At 37.2% G+C, this 7738-nt stretch overlaps 1 non-coding gene across 1 annotated transcript; it reads left to right on the top strand.

Moving 5' to 3' along the window:
- Nucleotides 1-7142: 7142 nt before the first annotated feature.
- LOC142444117 (small nucleolar RNA SNORA14) lies at nt 7143-7279 on the top strand. Its single transcript, XR_012783782.1, has one exon. It is a non-coding gene; the product is annotated as a small nucleolar RNA SNORA14 (small nucleolar RNA).
- Nucleotides 7280-7738: the final 459 nt, after the last annotated feature.

Below are 7738 nucleotides of genomic sequence, written 5' to 3'. Positions count from 1 at the left end.
GTAATTATGATTTGCCACTAGTCATGGTCTACGTGTTTATGTGCTTCGGCAAGCTATGCGACCTTTATTTCAAATATCAGTAGGGTCATCCATGGCAGACAGGTTTCATTAGAGCTACTAGACTGTTTTTGGAAAGAAGGAACAGGCCATCTACTTCTAAGGCTAATCACTGAAATCTTCTGAGTAACAGCAAAATATAGCTTGAGATAATGCTAGAAAATGAGGTCTTCAGGTTGGAAAACACTTAAAATAGAACTGGGGAAGAGTTAGCTCCTCAAAGTCAAGTTGCTCTTAATGATAAGGATGGAGTAAAGCGTTCAGAACCTTTCTTTGCTGATGGCTCATGACTCAAAATGAGAAGAAACAGCTGGTGTTAGATGGATGTTGGGTGAGAGCAGAAAATAACAGAAAATTGTTTGCTTGTGTTTTATTTGATCTATAAAGGCATTCAACTATGTTGATCTTAACCAACTAGGGATAGTACTAAGAATGGGAATTCCCAAACATTTTATTGTGCTCATGTGGAACCTGCACAGGAACCAAGAGGCAGTGGTTGGATTAGAACAAGGGACTATTGCATGGCTTGAAATCAGGAGAGGTGTGTGTCTGGGTTATAGCCTCTCACTATACTTTTTCAATATGTATGCTGAGAAAATCATCAGAGAAACATGACCATCTGAAGAAGAATGCAGCATCAGGAATGGAGGAAGGCTTCCTACCAACCTGTGATATGCAAATGACACAACCTCCTTTGATGAAAGAGAGAGACCTTGGAGCCCTTGTTAATGAAGGACCAAGAGGATATAACACTCAAGATAAAGAAAACTCAAATCCTCACAACCCAACCCAAACTAAAGCTCACAAAGCAGAAAGAAGGACGAATGGATACAAAGAACACAGGGATGAAAGGGGAATAGAGCTGCTACATTGTGGGGATTACAATCAGTGCAACGAAATGAAAAGGGTCTCAGCTGTTAAATGGTAAGCTAATTTGCTCTGTAAACTTTCACACATACAACGATAAAAGATAAACTTTTAGAAGTGTTCTTTAATTAGGGATTTTTTATGTGGGAGGGAAAACTGCCTTTATATACACCAAAGACTTTGTGCTTCTCTTTAAAAATTAAACTATATTAAAGTAGTTACCATATGTGAGACACACTTTGCTTGTTCCTGGAAGCATTTTTATCAATTATGTACCGATTTAACTCTTTAAAACAATAGAGTATAGGGAAATATATTTAAACAAGACACAAGCACAATTGAAAGGGTAAATCTTCTTAGATTTGATTAAGTAAAACTAATACATTTATATGTGAAAATGGAGCAAATTTTAAATAAATGATCCCAGAACAAAATCTGGAGAAAAAAATAACTGCAAATATAGAAAAATTAATCCTGAAATTTAATATGATAAAACAATTGAACTTATAGCAAAGTAATTCAAAAGACATGACAAGAAATTCACAGAGGAACACCACATGACAATAGTATATGGAAAGTGATTAATTGGATTAATATATGTACATCATTATAACAACAATGTGCTACCAACTCACCCATTAGATTAAGAAAACAATTTAAGTGTCTGTTAAAACCAAGTTATGGCAAGGATGTGGCACCACAGAATTCTCATACACTTGTGATGGGAGCGCAATTTGAAAAAAACTATAGACAATAAAGCTAAAAATACGCATGCCATTAATTCCCCTCCTAGATTCAGATACTAGGCAAACTTACACACACATGTTCATGCCACCTTGTTTAACATTATTTTAAAAGGGAAAGAAAAATAATGTCATTAAGAAAGAACTAAAATACAATCAATAGATGGGAATTTATATTGCCTCTAAAATAAACTATTTAAATCTCTATGTATATCATTTTAATTCTTCAACATATGTATATATAGAATATAACAGAAAAAGTAATTGATATATAAGTACAATTTAAAGCACACAAAATTATTCAGTAATGAAGCACAACCAGAGTGCTCCTAAGAGGCAAGAATGGCAAGGCTGGGTCTTACCTACTTTGGGCATACTGTCAGGAGAAACCAGTTCTTGGAGAAGGACATTGTGCTGGGTAAAGTGGAGTGGCATAGAAAAAGATGCAACAGATTGACACCATGGCTGCAACAATGGGTGGAGCCATAAGAACAATAGTAGTCATAACCCTCTCATTGCCATGTGTGTTCATCCATGTTGACTAGAGAAACAAATTCAGAGACACTCATATGTGTAAGAGAGAACTTTATATCAAAGAGCAATTGTACATTAAGAAAACATTCCAGCCCAGTCCAGATCAATTTCATTAGTCCACTATTACCCCTATGTCAATACTAGTCCATAAATTCATCTTTAGACTCACACAGCCATGCAATGATACTGAATGCAGGAAAATCACAGGCCAGTAGGTAGAAGGTCTTGTGGACCCAGTGGTGGTGGAAGCATCTCATTGCTGTTGTGGGTCTTCATGTGGCTCCTCCAGCTCCTGGGCTCTGACTTCAATCAACATAACTCCATGTGGCTTGTCAGTAAGAATACAAAGAAGAGGGAGTGTGTGTGTGTCCCTCCTCTGGGGAGCAATCCATCTCCATTTCCGTAGCACCTCCAAAGGAAGTTAGGAAGCTACCACCTGACTGACAGGCTAAACTCCACCCCTTCACTCGTCATAGTCTCAAGTTGACACCAGATTATATAACTACCACACCATCTAATCATATTCAATGATAATGTAGGGAAAATATGTCATTGGAAGAATTTTGAAAAAAAAAAAGAGAAAACTAAAATTAGAAATTCTAAAAGAAACTCTAATTTTATTCATTTTGCTTTTTTTCTTCAAAATAAATTTGATGTATTTAAATGTTGCTGTAGATAGGTGTTATTGCATTGATATGGACTCTTAGTAACTAATATACAACAAGATAAGATAATGCTTGCTCCATTCTAACAATTATTTCTATAGTTAAGGCCATTGTAGCAGCTACTGTGATTGATCCATTTTGTTGAGTGGGCTTCCTCTTTTTTGCTGACTCAACTGTACCAAGCTTAATGCCATTCTCCAGGGAACATAGTATCACCACTATAGCGTCTAAAAAAAATTCTTCTTTCTTTTTAATTTACTATTAATTGGGAGTTAATGCATATATCATATCATTCCATAATTCAATCATGTCACACAGCATTGTACTAAAAAATCGTTCTTGTTGTTCTTTTGACAGATTAGTTCAGTCCTCTGACATCCCATGATATATTATTAACCATTAACATTGTGTTAGTCAGGGTTGACTAGAAAAGCAAATACATGGAGACTTATGATACCTTCAGGACCAAGGGTGTGAGGGACGATGCTGGGAGAGTGGAGGGTGAGTGGGTTGGAAAGGGGGAACTGATTACAAGGATCCACATGTAACCTCCTCCCTGGGAGAGGGACAGCAGACAAGGGGGGAAGGGAGACTCTGGATAGGGCAAGATATGACAAAATAACGATGTTTAAATTACCAAGGGCACATGAGGGAGGGGGGAAAGGGGATGGAGGGGGGAAAAAAGAGGACCTGATGCAAGGGACTTAAGTGGAGAGCAAATGCCATGAGAATGATTGGGGCAGGGAATGTATGGATGTGCTTTATACAATTGATGTATGTATATGTATGGATGGTGATAAGTGTTGTATGAGTCCCTAATAAAATGTAAAAAAAGAAAAGAGGAGAAAAAAATGATTAGGGCAACGAGTGTACAGATGTGCTTTATACAATTAATGTGTGTATATGTATGAACTGTGATAAGAATTGTATGAGTCCCAATAAATTGTTAAAATAAATAAATAAATAAAAGCATAAACAGAAAAAAAATAATGAAAATAAAAAAATAAATGGGGGAAAAAAAAGAAAGAGCTTTATATAAAGGAGTAATTTTATATTAAGAAAACATCCCAGTCCAGTCCAGATCAAATCCTTAAGTCTGATATTAGCCCATATGTCTGATATCACTCTGTAAATTCCTCTTCAGATTCATGCAGCACATGCAAGGATGCTGAGTACAGGAAGATCACAGACCAGTGGGTGGAAATCCTATGGATCCAGTGGCAGTGGACGCATCTTAGCATTGGCAGAGGCCTCCACGTGGCTCCTCCAGTTGCAATAGTCTTGCTGCCATCAGTATAGCTCCATGTGGCTTGTCAACAGGAATACCTTGCTGGGAGACAAGCAAAGGTAGAGTCTGTCCCAGCTCCAGGGAGGACGATGGGAATTCCCAGAATCCTCAGGAGAAGCCCTTGCCCACATAGAGGCCTCATTGGCTGTGACCTGACTGACAGGGTAGACTCCACCTCTTCACAAATTGACAGATTATGTAACTGCCACAAACATCATAATTCAATTCGTCTTCACCTTCCTTAGTCCTTGTCAAGCTTAACAATGAATAAAAGGCAATCGAAAGTACCCTTGCTTAGACGAGGCACAACTTACTCCTGAAAGCAGCATATTTGCTTTTCAACACTTTAACGAGATCTTGTGAGCAGTGTTGTCCAATGTGATACATCATTGATCTGTTGACTGTTGCTTTCATGGGCATTGATAGAACCTCTGAGACTATGGATTTCATTGTCTCATCCAAGTAAACAAATCCTCAGTAACTTCATCTTTTCTGCATTCTTCAGGATGTTGCTTATTGGTCCAACCAAGAGGGATTTTGTTTTCTTTATTTTGAGGTATAATCCATACCAAAGGCACAGTTTTGATCTTCACCAGTAAGTGCGTCAAGGCCTCTTTACTTTCAACAAGAAAATGTGTCATCCGCATATCACAGGTGGTAAATGAAACTTCTTCCAATCCTGATGTCATGTTCCTTTTCATATAGACCAGCTTCTCAGATTATTTATTCAACATACAGATTGAAAAGTATGGTGAAATAATACAACACTGACACATACCTTTGCTGATTAAACCATGCATGTATCCCTTTGTTCAAATGACTGCCTCTTGGCTTATGCATAGATCCTTTATGATCACAGTAAAGTGTTCTGGAACTTAAATTCTTTGAATTCAACTTATTTGAGATATTATTCATACTTTTTTATGATCCATGGATTTGAACACCTTTAAATAGTCAACAAATCACAGATACATATCTTTCTGGTATTCTCTGCTTTCAGCCAGCATCTATCTAACAAATCAGCAAAGATATTTCTTGTTCCGTGTCCTTAACTTTTTAAAATTTGAATTTCTGGCAGCTCTCTGTGTACTGCTACAACTATCTTAACATGATCTTCAGCAAAATTTTACTTGTGCATCATAGTAACGATATCATCTGATCACATCTGTGGGATTAGTTTTCCTTGAAATGGACTCAAACATGGATCTCTTCCAATTGATTGGACAAGTTTTAAATTATTCTTGGCTGTCTTAAAGTTCTTTGCATAAATGAATGATCACCCCAACACTGTATGCTTTGTTGAAACATCTCACTTGGTGTCCTACCAGTTTCTGGAGTCCTGCTTTTTTCACCAATTCCTTTAGTGCAGCTGTTTTTCTTGCCTCAATTACATAGATACTTGATTATATGTTATTTCCTGAAGTAGTTGAACATGTTCAATTCCTTCTGATACAATGATTCATCGCATTATTTCTACTTTAGATGCTCTGCATTCATTAATTTGTTCAACAGTTCCTGTATTGTTCAATGCTTTGCCCCAAGAGCCTTTCAATATTGAAATTCAAGCCTTGAATTTTTTTCCAGTTTCAGAATTTCCAAACATACATAGAGTAGTCATAGTAAATGGAAGACATGATGAAGCAAATGAACTGAACAGATAATTTTAAAGGACGGCTCAGGAAGACAAAGTAAAGTATAATGTAATATGCAGATAGGGAGTTAGTAAACCAAAAGGGAAGAACACATTCACAAATGTTCTCAGTATTCATTCTGGGCATATAGAATTACTACAGTTATTTTCTGCATTGTTTTCTAATGATATCGTTCCAAATTTAGTATATGTGCTGCCAAAGTAAGCACATAGTCTATACATGTATATACATGTTTACTATACACATATATACAAATGATATACATGTTTTCTAATTATACAGGAAGAACATTAAAGCCATGTGGGAAAAATTAAGTTACAGCAATATGTGAAGCAATATTCACATTCTGAGAGATATGTTTTGGGTGCCTCCTCTTTGTCCCCTGATGAGGAAGGGATTTTATCATAGGTTCATGAGAATGCCCAAGTCCTGGACACTAATTTTTCAATAGGAGGGTTTTTTTTAAATCATTTTTTGGGGGTTCTTACAGCTCTTATCACCATCCATCCATCCATCCATCTATTGTGTCCAGCACATTTGCACATATGTTACCATCATCATTTTCAAAACATTTTCTTTGTACTTGAGCCCTTGGTATCAACTCCTCATTTCCCCCCTCCCCCATCATCCCTCCCTCATGAATCCTTGATAATTTATAAATATTCCCTCCCCCTCCCCCATTCAACAGGAGGTTTCTTTTGTGTGTGTTTGTCGCACACATAGTGAAATAGTCAATGACTAGTCTAAAAGTTTGTAGTTCCAACCCACCCAGAGGTGACACAGAAGACAGGGGTGGGAGGGTGGTGGTGAGCGGGGAGCTATCTGCTTCTGAGAGCTGCTTTCACAGCCATGAAAACCCCTCTGGAACAATTTCATTTTGTGTAGCTTGAGGGCCTATGAATCTGAATTGACTAGATGGCAGCTAACAACAGATACAGTGAACAGCAAGTTATTAGAAATACATTCTCATAACCTGCGTGGGAAAAAACACAAAGCGCAGGACCAGGCTGCATTTAGAAACAGACTGCAAAATCCAGGACTCTGGGAGGGAGGAATTATAGTACTAAGAGAGTAGGGTGCCCCCTGGCTCCAACATTAGAACATGATTAGCTTGTTTGAAAAATCCTATGGGGTGACAGTTGGGTTGAAATTTTGTATAGGGAAAAACTAATAAGCAGGAACCCCTCATGGTAAACTGGTTAACTATTGGCCAGCTAACCACAGGGTCAGCAGTTTGAAACCACACTTCACTTTGAAGAAGAAAGATAAGGCTTTCTTAGAAACGCACATGCATAGTTCTACTCTGTCCTGTAGGAATCACCTCAATAGTGGGGAGCAGCATTCTTAAACCCTGTTGGTGGCTTCTTTTGTACTTGCTTCCAAGATAATGAATGAATGCTACAGAAATGGCAGGGGAGTCCAAAGGGCTGGGCCTCTCCTGTGGCTCAGCCTTATTTCATACCAGCGACACTTATAAATAAATAAATAAATAGTGGTGAGTTTTCATTTTGAAATTTGCCCCATTAAGATGGTAGTTTGGCTAGAGGATCTAATATGTGGCAGCAGCATGGAGAGATAAATTTATGTCATTAAAGTATCCCTTTATTACTCCAGTTTCAGATTTCAAGGCATTATACAATACTGAAACATAATCTGTGTTCTTATACTACAGGATAATAAACATGCATACACAGACTCCAAAATATTGAGTCTTTGGTCTAAAATTCCACCAAAATAAAGAACCTTTGGTATAAACTTGATTGAAATACCTTTTTGTTTTTCTCAATAGTTTATAGTGAGAAAATGCTTTTAAATTCTAAATGGTGAAGTATTTCAGAAATTAAAGAAAAATATTGAAAGATTTTTGTTAACACCTGTTTTCCATGAATCATCAAGCTATTATTCCCATAATAACTGAACTAGAAGAGGACT

This window comes from Tenrec ecaudatus, chromosome 3 (genome assembly GCF_050624435.1).
Source record: "Tenrec ecaudatus isolate mTenEca1 chromosome 3, mTenEca1.hap1, whole genome shotgun sequence".
Taxonomy (NCBI): Eukaryota; Metazoa; Chordata; class Mammalia; order Afrosoricida; family Tenrecidae; genus Tenrec; species Tenrec ecaudatus.
Note: the sequence above shows the minus strand (reverse complement) of the source record. Positions and strands in the feature narration are given on the sequence as shown.